Source organism: Thermobia domestica, chromosome 5 (genome assembly GCF_964235325.1).
Source record: "Thermobia domestica chromosome 5, izTheDome1.hap1.1, whole genome shotgun sequence".
NCBI classification, from domain to species: Eukaryota; Metazoa; Arthropoda; class Insecta; order Zygentoma; family Lepismatidae; genus Thermobia; species Thermobia domestica.
Window position 1 is genome coordinate 151079189 of NC_137458.1, and position 19660 is coordinate 151098848.

The 19660-nt window shown below is 33.0% G+C and overlaps 1 protein-coding gene across 1 annotated transcript in view; it reads right to left on the reverse strand.

The window, feature by feature from the left end:
* Positions 1-15038: 15038 nt before the first annotated feature.
* The window catches only part of LOC145685283 (uncharacterized), a 99994-nt gene continuing 95372 nt past the window's right edge, over positions 15039-19660 (reverse strand). The window contains exon 7 of the mRNA XM_081757651.1: positions 15039-15238. The gene's annotated coding sequence lies outside the window, so the exon portion shown is untranslated. The remainder of the gene's footprint in view (positions 15239-19660) is intronic.

Consider the following 19660-nt stretch of genomic DNA (forward strand, 5'->3'; position numbering starts at 1 on the left):
AAGAGGGCGCCGAACGATGAAAAGAAAGAAAAAGTGTTGGAAAAGAGTAAATGACGTTGCACCCTATAAAAGATTATTGACAGCCTATTAAGTCAATGTTGGTTTGCAAAGAAATAAATTTGGTAAAAATTTCTTGCTTGCTCTGCTCGAAACCCGAATGTTTCAATAAGAGCCACAACAGGTTCTACTTATTTTTTTTTAAGTTATTAAATATAATTTTTAATGATGATGTGATATACAAGGTACCGAGTAATGACTTATAGTGTACGCAGGAGCGTTTTCAAAATCAGAAACGATCAAAGTCTGACATGCATGTTCGGCGTTTCAATAGTGAGGAGTTCGGTTAGTTAATCCCGCTTTTCTGCCCAGTCGGATTAATCAGGACGGTGAAAATGACGGTATAAAAATGAGAAGGGTGAAAAGACACACGCTAGCTGCTGTGTGCGCGGGAATATTAAAAATGAAGGTAAATAAGGAAAATAATAACATTTTCGAACCTGAAGCAGTTGTAGAAGAGGAGCTTAAGAGAAGCTCAGAACTTGACATATTGTATCCCGTCTTTTTCAAAGACTGGCCACTACCAGTGATCATATTTATTCCATTGATGTATGAAATGCTTCCAATCTGAAAGAATTCATTGGGATCATTTCTCCATCAACTACTTGTATCGCCTGTATATATTTTTTGTGAGTATTCGTATCTAGTTTTATGATACTTTTATCTATCTATATACGTACAAAACGTATACACAATTATACAGAGTGTTTCAAAACAACACCGACAAAGTTTGGGAGGTGATTCCTGACATCGAGATAAGACAAAAAGTATAGACCATCTCGGGTGCACAAATGCTTCCTTTCGGAGCTATAGGCTGCCGAAAACATAGGGAGAATCCTAGGGAACTCGTGAAGCAATTTTTATAGAGGAAGTTTGGCTACGGTCATATAATTTGAAGTACTCACCAACTACCTCTATAACAATTGTTGCGGAAGTACCACAGGATTCTGAAACATGTATTTTTGGATAGGGCATATACTAGTTCCTAAGTGAAGTCGTGACCCGACGATGGTAGGTCCCATAGTTTTTGGAACTATGGACCTTTAAAGTTCATTTTTTCATGTTTTCGGCAGCCTATAACTCCGAAAGGAATCATTTGTGCACTCAGGATGGTCTATACTTTTGTCTTATCTTGGTGTCAGGCATCACCTCCCAAAATGTTGTCGGTGTTGTTTTGAAACACCTTGTATATATGCGTGTGAATGTGTGTTAGTGTATTTTAATGTGTTAATTAATAATAAGTAACTTTAAATTCAGAACTTTCGTTCATTAAGAAATTAAGTAATTAATGTAATTTCCAAGATATGTTGTAGTCAAACTATATTTTGGATTTTAAATACAAACATTAAACATATTCTTCAGCTCCATCGATCAATATTGAGAAATTTGCAAAGAAGGCTCTGTCTCAATTTCCTTTACATTTCACAGAATATTTTTTATCGTAAAAGACTATTTGAAATTAAAATACTATTTGAGTGGTCACATACAGAATAAAATTATTGCAAAAGTTTACAATTATTACTGGAAATTAATGCTAACTCCCATTTCGAACACTTTAAAAGCTCGTAGTTTCTGTGCATTTAATTTTAAGTTTCATCTCTTATCGATAGTATGAAACATTATAAGTACTACAGTGAAACGTCCCTTAACGGACACCTTTATAATACGGACAGATTTTTTTTGTCCCGGCAAAAATATATGTTCTCTTACGGAACAAAACCATCCCTTTTACGGACACTCTCAGATACGGACGCGGACAGTCCTTTCCCCCCAAACGTTTCAATAACCTCTTCATAACGGACAGGAATTATTGTCTGCTCTGCAATATATTACAGTAGACAGAAAAGCCTTTTCCCCACAAGTGTATCTATCATGAGTCTAGACTTGGTGAATTATCAAACAGAATAGCTTCAAGCTGAACTTGAAATTATGTTTTTCTGTCCGCAATAAACTGCTTTCTGGTAGAAATCCTAGATAACCTTCAATAAGCAATAACACTCATGCAGGGTCAGTCGTATGGCCAAGAATTCTATGCGAAAGATCTTCCCTTCCCTATAGCACGGCCAACAAGAGATGGTCTCTGACGTATCTTACCACATGCGGTGGGACATTGCAGCCCCTACTTTGATACCAGTGTTACCAACCACGATCACTCTGTTTTATATCATTAATTAAATTGCCACTACGATTGCACCGAAAAAAAACTTGACACGCGAGTAGTGGCAATGTCACTGCGAGCTGTCAGAGACGTTCTCTTACTGGACGCACTATAACATATTTAGCCCCTTCCCCTCCACGCACATGTTTCTTCCGAAACCGTACTGAGGATTCTCAGAGGACATTTCCTAATGAGTTTTATTACCCTTTTAGAGAAAAAAGCATGCCTTTTTCGGTAAACTAGAGAGTTTAGCCGGTTGCAGTATACGAATATATTAACACACCCCTCAGCAATGATATTATTAAACAGAAATGAATTTCTGCTTCATCACTCCGAGTAATTCAAGTACGTACTAAATAGAGTATTTTCACATTGAATTTTACGTATTTACTCTCATACATACTATATATTTTACTGTATATTACTGCATACAATTACCGTTGTGAGAAATTAAATTTCTGTAACCTCTCTGTAACGGACACTTTTCAGTAACGGACAAATATTCACGTCCCATTGGTGTCCGTTATTCAGAGGTTTCACTGTATTTGTAAATTTCCACAATTGTTCTCCAAGTAGGTTTGTATACAGGCGGAGGTAGTTTTATCAAGTTCAACAAAAAGTCCAAAGAAAGCCTTTTGAAAACAGCTCTTATTTGTAAAAGAATACATAATGATCGCTTTTGGCTGTTGAAGTGGTCTGCCCAAGCAGCTTGATAAAAATTCGGCGTAACATAACAACAAAAGCTACTTCTCTTATATGAAAAAAAAAGAAAGAAAGAAAGAAAGAAAGAAAAAGAAATAAAGAAAGAAAAAATAAAATCTTAGTGAGATGAGTATAGGGGCACCGAATTCTACTTCGCCCCGGCGTCGAAATCTCTAGACACGCCTCTGTGCACTGCTACTCTTCACTGAAAGAAAAAAAAGTGATTTTGTATTTTCGTAGCGTTGGTAGTGCGGCACCAGCGACTGCACACTCATACAAATGTGCTAATGGCGCCCTGTTGCGTAATATTAATGTTTTCTATCACTTTTCCATGTGCTAGTGTGACAATATGAAAAGACAACCGAATAAATATTATTTGGTAGCTGTCGAAAGGATATACTGTATTGGCGACATGACAGATTCTTGTGGCACACCAGAATACGACAAAAAAAATGGATATTATTTATTTGAGGTATTCTATTTACGCATTTGTTATGGAATTATGCATTAGTTGGCCTAAGCTAGTGTAAAATGGAAGTTGGAAAGCTACTTAAATAGGTTTTATGACAGGCTTTGCCGAATGTTTTTTTTTTCTTCGTGAAATTAACTGAATCTGCCATTTCGGTACCCCGTAATTTGATTTAGTTGTCTCGACTTTGAGAAAAACTCATTTACAGGCGATATTAGAAACATTCAGAATATAATATATATTTTATCAGAAAAATTGGCCTAGACATCTCTCCATTTTCTGCTCTTCTAAAGTGATTTATCTAGTTCCAAACATCGCCAAAAACCCAAATTCTCAAAAGCGATGAGTCGTACTTTGCAAGTTTCCTGCGTTGTTGTATTTAACGTGCTACCTAACTTGGGAGAATGTTTGGGCTGGGCAAATTATTGTAATGAATGAAATATCTTTTAAGATTAGGAAAAGGAATAATGCGACTTTATTAGATTTGGTACTAATAATAATATAATAAAATGCATTTTGCATTTAATTAATTTCACGTGTCTTATGAGAATTATTCAAGAATATATAATTTGTGTGCAAAAATGTTCATGTAATTGTCGAAGTTGTGAGTAAAATTTGGTTTGGTACGTTTACGCACAGGGAAATGTTAATGTCTGTAGGTAAGTTTTTCTTTTTTTCTTTTTTCTTTTCTTTTCTTTTCTTTTCTTTTTTTTGTTTTACATTAGAGCACTGGATATGAAACTTTTAAGTTCTGTAAGGGGTATCAGATAGAGATATTAAATATGTCCAAAATGCCCGAAAGTGAACTTGATTCCCTTGTGCACTGTACGCGCCAATTCCTTAAGGTGAAAGTTCGAAAAAATCGGCTGTGACCCTTTAGAAAGCGATGATCCAAGGACTATAACTATATGGCATACCAACTTTTCAAGAGGTTCAGCTACATTCTGAAAAAATATTAAACATACATTCCTACAATATTTAAAGTACAGGACGAAAGAATACGGTTCACTGCAAGATCGGATTATATATTCTGATTTATTCTTCCTAGTATCTGTTCCTATGTTCGTGAACTCTTCCAATAATTTAAATGAAATACGTATATAAGATACATGTTTCTGAGAAAATCACGAGTTGGAACTAATAATTTGAATTCTTGCTAAAAGACATGGCCCAAGGACCATCTATGTATTATAAATGTATCTAGTACTGGGAAAAATTCCAGAATTTGAAATATCATACCCAATATATATATATATATATATATATATTTAAAAAAAGTATCTTACGCCAGCTCTGACATGCATTAGAATTACTGGATTCTTACCGTTGGTTAGATATTCAGCTTAAGAGTAGGAATTTTCATTAGGCTTACGGAAGCTGCTTCTCTGAGAACCGAAAACTACTTACATCTGGATTTAGGCTTCGATAGTCTCAAGATTTTTCCACTGGGTCATAGAACAAAATGTTGAACTTCATTTACTCTTTCGATATGATGGAAATCGCTGCTCCTCAGTAGTGGCTGCCGTGTAGTGTAATGGTGCAGTTCGGCGCAAGTGGTTGGACTGACGATTTGGAGGCAAATCCTATTGGGGGTTTGAGTCATTCTTAGGAGCATGAGTGCTTTTAAAAGTCCTCCCCAAGCTTTGACGCTCACGTCCCTGTAGGATTGGACTAAGTGGAATTTACAATTGGTTATTAATTAAAAGATAATAAAGTGGAAAGTTCCCGGTTAGGACAAATTCCAAGAAAACGTGATAGAACATTCTCAACTGGCGAAATTCCCTAGCTCGATCTCACATCATGTGATATTCTGGTGTACCATATAGTTTTCCTCTTTTGGTCATTGTGTAATGAAACATTATTTTTTTTCTTTTTTATCACGGGTAAAAATTGTAGTTATTCATTCTGTTTTTTTTTTAAGCAAAGATCAAATAAATCTATTTACTTAAAATTTAATTAATTAGTTAATTTCACTACTCGAAAGTGTAAGATTTCTCTATCAGAATCACCTACCTTGGAAAAAAGAATTCCTTGAATAAAAAGCCACACAATCACATAGAAATGAATAAATAATTAAACATTATGAAGATTTCGGAATCACTAGTGTAAAGCGAAATTTTATTACGTTGAAGAAGTTTCCTAAATAGGGTCTCCTTTCAGCCATAATTGTTTGTTCTTTTGCTTCTTGGACACTTTTCCCGTTATTGCGTTGCTATAAAGCTGATTTTACGTACATTTAAGAGTAATCTGGAAAAGGCGTTTGTTACACGAGTAAGTCAACACATGGTAAAATAGATTTTCTTATATTACTAAAGAACACATAATCAGTCTCTTAAGATTTATGATTTCAACTTACAGGTGACAATATATTTATTTTTCATCGTTCATTATCCGTCTGGTCTTACTATGAACAAAACACGTGGAAATGCTATCAAGAGTTTAGAGCCAAGATAGTTATACACATGTGATTACTTCGACTTCCTTACTTCTTGTGCTTTTCAAAGACAGTATGCTCGCGTGCTAATAATAATTTTGAGTAATTACGTATATCCTTGGGTTCCGATATCGATTCTCTCTCACGCCACCTAAGACCTCTCTTTTTGTATACATAAGACTCACGCACACTTAAGCACACATCGAACGGAAATTTTTCTCTTCTATCTTAGGACTTATGTAAATAATTTGCTGGTGACATTGTCATTTCTTCGGAAATTCTTCACGTGAAATGTCCGATGTTAGTTTCTGATTATTATTCTTTTGATTTGATAAACTGATTAAACGTAACTTAACGATTTTGGTTTGGAGGAGGCGGAAGTTCTTTGTCTTTGCCCAATTAATGGTTCAAGGTCATTAACAATGTCTATAAATATAGCGGGTCATTTCTCAAACATCTTATACAGATGTCAATTTCTTACATCGTCTAAAGAAATTATTAATCATTTGCAATCTCTATATACAGGGTGTTCGAAAAAGACTTCAACACCTTTTGAGGACTGATCTCTGACACCAAAATAAGACAGAAAGTATTGACCAATCTCGGTGCAAAAATATCTTCTCTTGGCTCTATGGCGAGTCCAAAATTTGGTTGTAAAAATGCTAAAACAACCATAACTCGAAAACGGGATGTCGGATAAAAATTGACATTCATTATTTTTAGAATTAGTTGTCATTCATGTATATTGGAATGTGATGCAGGGGTGATGTGAAGGTTTTTCAAAGGAATTAGGAAATTCCTTGGGTATTCTACTAAAAGTAAAGGGAAAAAGTAAAGATCATCCCCATCCGTGATAGGTAATATGAGATCCGAGTGTTCCATGATTACTAAGACTTTAGCACAGGAGAGGGTTTTCAGACATAACACCAGGAATTTTGGGAAGTGATTCCTTACAGGAATATATCAAAAAATATAGGTCATTATAAGTTGCACAAATGCTTCGATTCGTAACTGAAGCTCACCGAAAACTTGGTTAACGACACTTAAAAAACCTAATTGTCGGATCAAGTAAATGGAGTAGAAAGGTTTAACAATTATTTTCATCCTTGGATTCTAGTAATGTATCAGTGGATGTGTAAGACGGGCAACGCAAGGGTTAATCTCACAGAGAAGAAGAAAATTTATGACATCATCTACAAGGAAATATGATACATCCGTAATAGCAAACGTTGAAATGTTTCGAATAAAAATATTTTTTAACAGTATGAGTAACTTGGTAGACAACGATTAAAGTTGTACATTAGGGATAAATGAATAAAATGTATACATATGCAAATTATTATTGTAGGGAGCACGATAGCGTAGATGTCGCCTCTGGTGTGTCAGTTCTCTGATTTGATTCATGTCATGAGAGTTTTTAGTAGACAATATCGTGTATGTAGTTTTTCTCAGAGTTCTTCCATTTCTTCCCGCATTCACATTCTACCAACCATTACATAGTCATTCAGTTTCAATGATCATGTATCTTATTTTGAGTAAAGGATAAACCACAGGGCGGTAAATTTAAGATTTTGTATTATTTCTTTAAAATTACCATTGTGGTGAAACAGATTAAAATATAAAACAACTAATTACGAATGTCTGATGCATGCAATACTTGAAAATGCCTAAAACAGAGTTCTCTCGAAATAGGTAACTTCTATCGTATATGTATGGTGGGGCATAGTTTTAACAATATTGCGAAGTGCATTGTGGTATATTGTAGGAATCTGAAACTTTAAATCTCCGTACGTCTAAGCGAAACGTTCCTTAGCTAACATGTTTGGCAAAGGAGGCCACCTTGGCTTAAGGAAAGATATAATATCAGTAGTTGCTTTAACATAGGAAATACACAGTAAAAATATTGTTTTGTACATCTTGTCAATATATTTCTACAGGCTATGGAACCCAGAACTGCTCGTTCCTAAAACCTAAGAGGAGTATTAGTTAATAAGATGTAATGCAACTAATGGATAAATTGAAATCACTATCATTTATGCCAACTTCTTAAGTGTTATAACTTATAAATGTGTTATTTCTATTTTAAAGATTTACGGTGAGTCCCTGTATTAAAAAATTCTGAAGGTTCGTTTTTTCTGATGGAATTTTGAATTTAGAGCACATTTTCGTCTTGACAGTATCTAGAAAAAGAAGTCACAAACTATAAAGAATTCTCACAGGCTGTACTTCGCCCCCTCTGCCTTTTCACGCCTAAGTACCTACACAAATAACAATACTGAAGGAAGCGAAAATACTCCGCATCGCAAGATGCGAATGAGCGAATCACCATATGTATTATAATCAAATAATTTTACTTATATTAAACTAGCAGCGTTCACCCCGCTTCGCTGCGGTCACCCCGGAACGCAATAAACTTTGTTACTTAGATAATTTTTACTTTTTCGCTTTCAAGTGATATGATAAAAACCATTATAACGCCTGTCATTTATGTTAACCCGCCGAGTGACACGGTCATGCGGGTTGCATATAAATACGTTTTTTTTATACCTATGATGAACTAACAAAGGATTTGTACGTAATGGACACCTGAATGGTCAATTATCTCAAGACACTGGTAATTGAAAATTAAAGTGATATGATAAAAACCATCTAGGGTCCAAATCCTAATAACCCCCCAAAAATAAAAGAAATTGGTTCAGCCGTATTAGCGTGATGAGCGGACAAAGGATTTGTACGTTCTCTTTTATATATATAGATTGTTTAGACTTGTAATTAACATTTGCACTTGTGATTTATTGTTTATGGACATACAGTGAAACTTCCTTTAGGCCTATATATATATATTCTGATTTTCGGAGTGCGGGATTATTTCAAGGAATGACTGAAAATTTAGACCGATGGTACTTCCACATAACTTGGTTGGCATCACTGTCGTAAATTGAAATTAGAAAATTGCTTACTGAGATCTCAACAAAAACCCCTCAGTAAAAACAATATGTTGCAAAATCAAGTAAAGCGAAGAGAGCAGTGTAGTGTGAAATCCAAAGAAATCAAGATCTTAGCATAGAGATATCACAAAATAAAATTAATGAAAGTTTCAGTACAAATGTGCATAAAGTAAACCGATGTTGTAAGCCAAGTACAGACAGCTCAATCACTCGTTGTGTAACATAATAATCACAAATATCAAGAATAAATATTTATGTTAAGTACTGCTTCCTAAAGTAAAGAAAATTGATGGAAACAACTTAGTAGCTTATAAATAAGCATTGCTTCTCCATTGCATATGAAACCATTTAGAAATATTGTCATATTAGATAGGCCCGTGCTGGCCCACCGGAACCCGGGACATGTCCCGGTACGCAAACCAAAAATCACATTATAAATAAAGGTACAAGCTATTTTATAATAAATTCTTACAGTTGTTGTTAGGAAAGAACCCGTGATAAGTACAGTGCTCTACAGTACAGTTAGAAAACCACATCAAAGATAAACGGTTTTATTTATTCTTCTCTATGTCACAGTTCTGTACAATGGATACATACTGTTACAGTTAATAAAAAAACCGATGAAGGGTACATTGCGCCCTTTACGTAAGGCGCCCTTGCGAAACATTATATATATACGATATATATATATATATATATATATATATATATATATATATATATATATAAGAGTACAATCACTTTTCAAGAAATATATATAAAGCCTGTAGGCTCTAAGGTAATTAACATGTAGATCTATTTAGTAAGATATTATAGGATTTTTTCATGTTGCTACTCATTTACTGACAAAAAAGAATAATAACTTTCAGAACCTAAGCGCAAGTATTCATTTATTGACACAAAAAAAAAAAAAAAAAAATTCAGAAGCTAAATGCAATCGATATACCGCAGTTTGAGCAATTCAAGTTTTTTAAAGCTCTTTATTTACAAATTTGATTGTTCCTCTATGTTTTAGAACAGTGTTCGAATAATCAGTGCCTATTGTATTTCTAAATTATAGCTATATTGATTTATTAGTATATATTTAGCTTCATATTGTTTGACCAAAAAACATACAAGAACTAAAAACTGTTTCTCCAGTAAAGACGTTCTCGTAGTTTAGATATTTACGTTATTAACCAAATTTGATTTTAATACATAACTTGGCACCCATATATATATATATATATATATATATATATATATATTATATATATATATATATATATATATATATATATATATATATATATATATATGCAGGATGTAACTTAATTAATATAACAAACATCAGTAGGTGATTCCTGATACCGAGGTAAAACCGAAAATATACATCAACCTGGGTGTAAAAATGCCTCCTTTCGGCGTTTTGATCATCCGAAAATTTGTCGAAAAATTAAAAATACCCACAACTCAAGAACAAAACGTCGGATCAAAGTCGGGTAAAAGAGAATGTCCATTATTTTTAGTCGTAGGTTCCATTTTGTACACTCGGATGTAGTGCAGTGGCGGTGCAAGGGTGACTTTCAAAGAAACTGCAATATTCCTTCGAGTATTTTGTCAAATGAATGAATGAACGACGTTGATTGAAGAAAATGAACAACAATCAAGTACAAGATTTCAAAAATCAATAATAACAGTGCATCGTTCAAGTTAGAACACTTAGAATTTGAAAGAAAGGAGACATATATGTGTGATTGATCTATTTTCTCTCAGCATAAAATAAACTCTTGGAAGAAGAATTTAAATAAAATGAAATCCTTAACTATCGTAACTTGTTACGTGTGATAGCTTTATCACACTTTATTTTGATTATAAAAAAAAGCATAGTGTTATCCTAGAGGTTATGTAAAACTTCTGAACACTCGGCTTATGTACCGCCTCTAGTGGAAAACTTAGAAATTACTGAGTTTCGAATGAGCTGCAGGTTACCTATGCGGCCATTCGGAACGAAATGTAGAACTGGGCAATGTCGAATTCATACTGGTGCTCTATCGTAAATTTTAACATAATCGGAAAACCGTTTATTGTTCAGTAGTTAAAGTGATCTAATTTGAGAATTGCCTAAAAGTGTTAATGTTCTCTCGAAGTTATCCTAGTGATATATAATATTATCATTTATATATATTTAGTGTCTAATTATATGCGGGAATTCAGAGGCGATATTGAGAAATAGTTCTCCTGGAGGTATTTAATGGGTTTATCAGTGTGATTGAAGAAGGGTGAGTGTTAAACTTTTCTCATATAAATACTAGTAATTTATACATAATGTATCAAGATGTGAGATATATTTTATTGTTATAAATTCTATATGAATTTAGGAGGAATTCAAAAAGAAATAAGTTTTCTACGATTTGTAATATCATTAAAGTATTTAGTAGTGTCAGTTTTTGTACCTTTTTTGACCTATTTATACACGTCTTGCGTTGTATAAAAGGATATTATATTCAAAGATATTTCATATTAGTTAACATATTTCATATTGTAATCATATTTAATGTGTACTGTCGTTAAATTTTTGATAGTTGATATAAATTTTTCAAAAAAGAAAAAAAAACTGATTTTCCATTAAAAAGATCCTACTATAAATAACCTAGAAATAATAAGACTGGGAAAGTTCGTTAGAGCGTTATTAAGATATATATATATATATATATATATATATATATATATATATATATATATATATATATATATATATATATATATATAATGATAATTTTTAGATCCATAGATTAATGCTCTACATCTATGATGATATACCAGTTTATTTCTTAAGTAAGAAGATATATGTCTAACAACTCTAACCCCGAAAAATCTTTATATAGTTGTCCTGGATCTTATGACCTGCGGCCCAGAACGACGCCCTTTGGGGCACGTTACAAACTTCTAGGCTAATGGTGACGGATGATAAATGAGCAGCTTCCTGTCCAAGTTACGAGTGTGTGAAAATGGAAAAAATAACTTTGATGACGATTAAGTTTAAAACGACTGTGCATAGGAGTTAGGCGACATGTAAAGAAACATAACATGTAGTATCCAAAAATGCAAAGATCATATGTGATGAACGAGTGTACAAGGGATTCTTCACATGACACAGACATTCCCAAATATTGAATGAATACATATTGGGCAAAAACAAGCTGCATTAAAGGGCTTCCTCCTCGTAATATGTAATTCCGTGGACGAAACAGGAGCAACAAAAATGGATGAAACATGAGTTGTTGTACACATTGCATATCGATACAAAGACATTAGCTGGAACAGTATAGAAAAATACTTGATTATCTTTTTTCCATGGATACTTTTGAGAGGCTTTCCCTCTTCCTTGTAGTTGCCAAACCACCCCTTATCCCTGAGCTACGAAAACTACATTGATATTGTGAATATACCAAAATAGCGTCCTAGTGTAGCCCACTTACATTTTCATTTTGTCACTGCTGGAAAAATTTTCTAGAAGAAAGCTCGTTGGAATTACATCCAAAAAACGGAGAAAATCTTTTTTTGACGTTCTAATGTACCTTGAAGCTAGATGGAATACTTACACGGAGGATAGAGAATGTAGCACGTTTTACGTATACGTAGCAGCACGCACTTAGCTCATAGTATACTTTCACTAAGGGCATGATGCTTTGGTCGCACACTACGGAACTATCGTCCCTTGTGTTTCAAATTCGAGTAGCTCGCATAGTTTGTGGGAATCACTGTTGTCATGTGAAGAAGACTTTGTACTCTCGTTCATCATACATGATCTTAGCCGCCTGACTGTCTTATGCACAGTCGTTATAAACTTAATCTGGATCAAATTATTTTTTTCTCCATTTTCACACACTCTTAATCTTGGACAAGAAGCTGTTCATTTATCTTCCGTTGCCATTAGCCTAGAAGATATAATTGCAATACGTTAAAGAATTCTTGCATGTTTCCAAAAATTCGGGTGATGGTTGTTCCGAGACATTTATACTCCCCGGTTGGGGCATATTTCTCGTTTTATCTCGGGGACAGGAATCACTTCCTGACATTAATTTACACTATATATATATATATATATATATATATATATATATATATATATATATATAGTATTCACGTTTGTATTGACGCCCTTTTGGTAGTTTGCCCACCACCCTCGTTAGTATCCCAGCACGGACCTGGTATTAGACAATCATCAAATAGGCGAATGATGAAAAGAAAATCTTGCTATAGCTGGACTGCTTATCCCATAGAAATGATACATTTGTAATACTTTTTGTAAGACCGAAAATTAAAATTCTGTAACTTAGTTCCATTATATGCACAGATAATTTTGATAAATTATATTTATGTCATATGTTAGTTCTAATTATTTGGAAAATTTTCGTACAATACAACATACATAGAAATTTAGTGATATTTATAATTTTATAATCTTTTCAAAATATAGCATGCCTAAAAAATAATATCACTTTAATATTATCCATAAATTGAAATATGTAAATATCTGGTTCATGTTGACTTTGTTTTACTCTAATAACTTTACAAAAGAAACTAAAAGCTCTGAACAAAGCAAGTTTTAATTAAAGATAAAGATAATAATGCACATTTGTTGGAATAATTCATAGCTGTATCCCAAAATTTATACTGTGGTATACTTTCTCCGATTTCATGAGATATACCGATTGCTATAAGAATCTGTAAGAATCACAGGTAACGGAAGCTTTATTCCTGAGATTGCGAGTTGATTAGGTAGCGGTGCGATCGGTAGAACTAATTAAATCATATAACGTACCGATATTAACTCAAACTCACAAATTTTCAGATGGCGATTCCACTAACGATTAATACAGAGAATTAATTTTCGTTATGTAACGTTACAGAATCAATCTCTGTTAATTTTATATCTAATGTACACAAGTGCTACATTGAAATTTAAGAACACACAGTAACACATAATTTCTATTTTATAAATACAATAATAATAATAATAATAATAATAATAATAATAATAATAATAATAATAATAATAATAATAATAATAATAATAATAATAGAATTGGACTAAATAAAATGTGAACATCGCATAATTTTAAATAAACGCTTCCGTTTATTTCAGGTTGTAAATTACTCCATGTCTGTAGAAAGCGTTGAATTTTCATATATGGAGCTCAGGAATGTAATGAAATTATACTCCACCAGAAGAAAACACAGAAGGAAACAAACACATCTATAATGCAGTCTTCACATGACACGTGTCAGACACATTCTACCATAAAGATGTGATGTGCCAAAATTTGAGAGCGTATAGTTTGAGACTGAAGGTTCACCAGAATCGGATAGGTCTTTAAACAGTAAGAATATCTGATACTAGTCATCGTGTACGTAATATGATTTTAGTCAATAGGCGAATTTCTGCCTAAAGAAGATGCTGCAGATATCCGAAGAATATATCGGATGTATAATTCGTGATGAAATGGTTCGAGTAAGTTGACAGCAAAGTAGATGCATAAATATTTGAATCGACGAAACGCGCCAACTTATTGATGCTTCAAAATTAATTTTGATAAATTTGTGCCATCAGGTGATGAATTTGTAAAAGATAAGAAAAGACTCGTCACATGTGACAAAACTTGGATTCAGAACATTTTTGCTGACAGATGATGTTCACAAGGGACAAACAATGAATACCATCACTAAACTAAAATAACACGCAGAGGAAATCGACCGTCCACCAGTCTGGCAATACGATGGACATTTAGAAGAAATTAGAGTTTCACCGCATGGACCTCTTCTATGCCCACCAGATCTTACTCTTTCTCGTAACTTTGTATTTTCAAATCTCCAAGTAATTTTGAAAAGAGAGGTTCCTCAGAGTCATGCAAAAATAATAGCAGCAACACAGCAGTATTTCAGTGATTAGGTATGATTTCTCTTTGGATGTTGTAAAAAAAAATTAAAAGTGCGGTGCCAAGTGAGTTGAATTTTGTGTTGAATATGCAGAATATCCTGTGAGTTTCATGTCTTGTCTTAATTGTTTCTTGGTCCAGCCCAAAATCTTTTAGCATATTTTGATGAAAATAATATTTTTGCACGTAAGTATTTCTTTCAGGTAATATTTTATATGATTTTTATACCAGGACAAACTCAATGAAACAAATACGAAGGGAGATGTTACTAAACGGGAACTTCTACGTACTTTGTATAACAAGAATTATTTCTTCGTATTTTTTATATAAATTTATTGCAAAATGCTGATACAAGTTACGTACAAATATTTTTTTACAAATCTACAAAAAATTATAATTGAATATTTTCAATTAGGTATTGTAAAGTTTTCAATCAAAAATTCTTCGTTGATACACTTTATTAGATGTTAATGTGAGATGAAATTTGATTTATGATGGTCGTTATGTTCATTTTGTCACCGCGTTCGTAGATAATATCTTCCTCTGGCACTGAAAAGAAAAGAAAGAAAAGAAAATTACTGAATTATTTAAGTCTTCATAGTATATCCATGTTTCTGCCATGATTCTATTTAACATGTAATAAAAATATGAATACTAGTTGTTGCATAACAGGTAGCAATGAAATTATTTTGGATTATTAAACACAGGTTTTGGTGAGAAAAGGCAATTATTTTGGAGAATAAATGGATAGGTCAAATAAACAAAAAAGGAGATATATAAATTAAACGAACAATGTATTGCAAATTCGCAATTTTATACTGGCATGTCTCCGAAACTCACTGCTTCAAAATTGGTAGGTAAAAAATGAAATAGGCAATCTAACGACAATAGCTCAACTTTACTCATATGTTGTGTTAATGGTAAAAAAACTGAAAATGAAATTTTTACATTTGTCACACAAACATTCTGGTATTCATCATCAAATTTTCAACGTAAGTCTCAATTTAGTCTACACAGTGCGAGTTCTTGTTAACTACTATGTAAACGATGTCAAAAGTTTAGAATACGTGTTCCCGTATCAACTTTAAGCTACGTAATTAATATACTCATTATTTCTTCAAAACAAAATGTATTTGCAAAACATTATCCAATGTCACATCATACGATGTTGTAACACTAAACGTTCTAATTATTGCTAATCGAGAGATTTCAAATATTCATTATATTCAAAGTAGGGTATAAAGTCAGAATTAACAGTTGTTCACATCCAGCTTAAATCCAACATCATCATTGCGTGAATACAATTTTGGTTGGATACATAACCATGAAATAGGAGTCAGTTGTCAGAAGATTATCAGAAAGCAGACAGTCAGCTGTCAATTTATAATACTAACTTTTTCCCTAAGTACAGTAAAGAAATGTTGTCCAATGTGGGTACTATCATATTTTACCAGAGATGGTATGTTCCCAGAAAAGAAGTCAAAGATTAAATAAAAGATTAAAGTAAGAGATCTGAGAGCAGAGTGTATATTATATTCTCAAGCCAAGTTGTTCTGCAAAATCTGAACCAAAGGGTATAATTTTGGTTGGTCCTCATCTTGTCCTAAAAAATCAGATTCATCTTTCTCTACCCTGATCCTTAAAATACGTTAATACTTATTAAAACTACAAAATTGGACAAAAAAGTTCATGACAGTAACAACCATCCCTTTCGAAATTCAATATTAATTCAAACAACAAAACTTTTAATATTTGAGAAGTTCGATCTTATGAGAATCTCTTCAACTCCAAAATTTAGGAAAAGGGGGAACTGAAGAAGAACCCTTTCAGATTTTGACCTGTAGATATCATCTTGACCAATAAGTGTCAAAAATAGTCCATCATCTATACATATCAAACTTCAGAAGGGTGAGATGAGACGGAAGGATGGGGTGCATAAGTTGTATCCTTCTCAAATGATAAGGAGACCACCAGAACATTTCTACAACACAATGAGATGTAGCCAGTGATGAAAATTTTCCGGAAAATTTTCCGATTCACAAAAACATACTCCACTTATTCCTACATCCTTGAATAGCCTTGATATGAGGTGGAAAATTTTCTTCTATATTTTTCCGGAAAATTCTCCATTCTTAACAAATATCAGTGATCAAGTAACAGTTCCTCAGTATTCATAAAATTGATTGAAATCATGTATAAAAATGTTAAAAATTGAAAGATCGTTTAAAGAATCTGAAAATTTTCGTGGCTCACACAATTTTCAGTACTATGTAGGAACAAGTGAAACAATGTTTCATAAATCGAAATATTTTTTGTCTTGCAAAAATTGAAGAACTTTTTATGACTCGGAAAATTTTCATCATTTGGAGCAAAAAATAAAACAACTTTTTGTGAATCGGAAAGTTTTATTGCTCTGAAAAACAAATGTAAGGAATTTTCATGAATCGGAAAATTTTCATCACGATGTACAAACAAGTGAAAACACTTTTCATAATCCGGACAGTTTTGGATATTACGTATAGTGATGTTAGGTGGAAAATTTTCCACTATATTTAACTGCACATTGAGATATACAATTCCTGTAGAGGAAAATTAGACAGCAACAAATTATAATTTTCCAATTAGATTACGGGAACCAGAAAATTTTCTAATATTTCAAGTTGGAAAGTAAAAATTTACATAGTGTTTTTCTCTGATTCTTCAATTTTTCCATATAAGACAGAAAATATTTCGATTCAGGAAAAATTGTTTAACTTGTTCCAACCTATTACTAAAAATTGTCTGAGGCATGAAATTTTCAAATTCTTTAAACGATCTTTCACTTTTTTTACATTTCTGTACATGAATTCAGCCAATTTTATGATTGCTGAAGAATTATTACTTGATTACTGATATTTTTTTAGAACAGAAAATTTTCCGAAAAAAAAAAAACAGCGGAAAATTTTCCACCTTACATCTCTAGATGTAGCCTTAGTCGCAGAGATCAGATCATTGTCAAATTGTTATTCTAAAGCCTGATGATGTCATCTGATTCTTAGCCAAGTATTACGTGGTTATCTACGTAGTCTTATATAATTTCGGTTGAGGCATATATCACCAGCTTAAATGGACCATGGTCCCTACATTTTGGGAGATACGCATATGACCACACAGTATCCACACAGTTTCACATGGAGAGTAGGGTGGGCCGAAAACGGCCGAAATTTTTTTTTCAGAAAATTAAGATTGAGTACCGTGGGAAAGTTGTAAAATGTTATATTATGTTTCCTCACCAAAACAGAGCCAAATTAAAAGATATTTAACCGGGCCCCGGGGGCCCGGAAGAATGTTAATTTTGAAAAAAATAGTTGCGAGTAGTGAAAATATTATTGATATATATATATATATATATATATATATATATATATATATATATATATATATATATATATATATATATATATATATATATATATATATATATATATTAAGAAAGTTAAGTTTGTGTACCATGCAAAAGTTGTATAATATTATGTTATGTTTCTTCATCAAAATAGAGCCGGATAAAAAGATATTTAAAAGGGCCCCGGGGGTCCGAAAGAACGCTAATTTTGAAAAAAAAAAGTAGCTACCAATGAAAATATTATTAAAAAATATTTTTAGAAAGTTAAGTGTCAGTACCGTGCAAAAGTTGTATAATGTTGTTTCTTCACAGAAACGGAGCCGGAATAAAAGTCATTTAACAGGGCCCCGGGGGCCCTAAAGAACGTTTATTTTTTAGAAAAGATAGTTGTGAATTATTGAAATATACTTTTTTAGAAAGTTAAGTTTGATTACCGTGCAAAATTTATAATGTCATGTTTCCTCGCCAAAACAGAGCCGGATAAAAAGATATTTAACCGGGCCCCGGGAGCCCGAAAGAACGTTAATGCTGAAAAAAATATGGTTGTGAGTATTGAAAATATTATTGAAATATTTGTTTTCAGAAAATTAAGTTTGAGTACCGTGCAAAAGTTGTATAATGCTATGTTTCTTCCCCAAAACAGAGGCAGATAAAAATATTTCACCAGGCCCTGCGGGTCCAAAAAGTGTTTTTTTTATATATACCATTGTTTTAAGTATGTATAGAAAATTGGTTAAGATTCCTAATATTTTAACTTGACCCAAGGATTTTAAATGTCCTGATCTGATGTGCAGCTCTTCGTCTGATTGGTTTTTGGTAGATATAATAATACGGACACAAATACATAAGGTAAGGTTGAAAAATTGACCAACAAATACTAAACCAGCCCAGAACTCACCACATGGAGGTGGCTACATAGCGAGTTCCTCCCACCCACCTTCTTACTTAAAGCTCCTTAGTTGAATCTTGGAACAAAATATTGAGATTTATGTCTGAAACTTGGTAGATACTTTCGTGCTTCCAGTTTTGCGCGAATATAACCGTCTCGTGCAACACTACCGCATACTTCTGAAGAAGATTCTGTCACTACCTTTACACCTCTTCAAAGTCTGTGTGTGGAAGGGGAACGTGACAAACTGGGGAACATCCTCTTTTCCACAATCATTTCGGTTAGTTCTTCTGTTGATATGTTAGCCGAAATTGGAGGTTTCGTTACTATTATTTCTGCCAATCGATCAAATCGATATAATCCGCATATTCTTCAGTGCTTTGCTTACTGCAATTGTCAATTAGAACTATATTTTGATATTTTTGGCCATCAAAATAGAGACCCTTAAAATTAGTAGTTTTACACTGTAGACGGTTTCTTTTTTTCTTTTTCTGTTTTTGCTACTTTCCTACGGATTTTGCTTTTATCTACTATCTTGTCTTGGTTAGTTTTGTTCAGTAAATTCATATCTTCTAAAACAGTGGATACAATTTTAGCAGCCGACCTATTCGAGACACCTGTTAAATCTTTTGGGGTACTCATTTGTATAGGACTCACTATTGTTTATTTAGGTTTGCTTTAGATTTTATTCTCTAAGCAA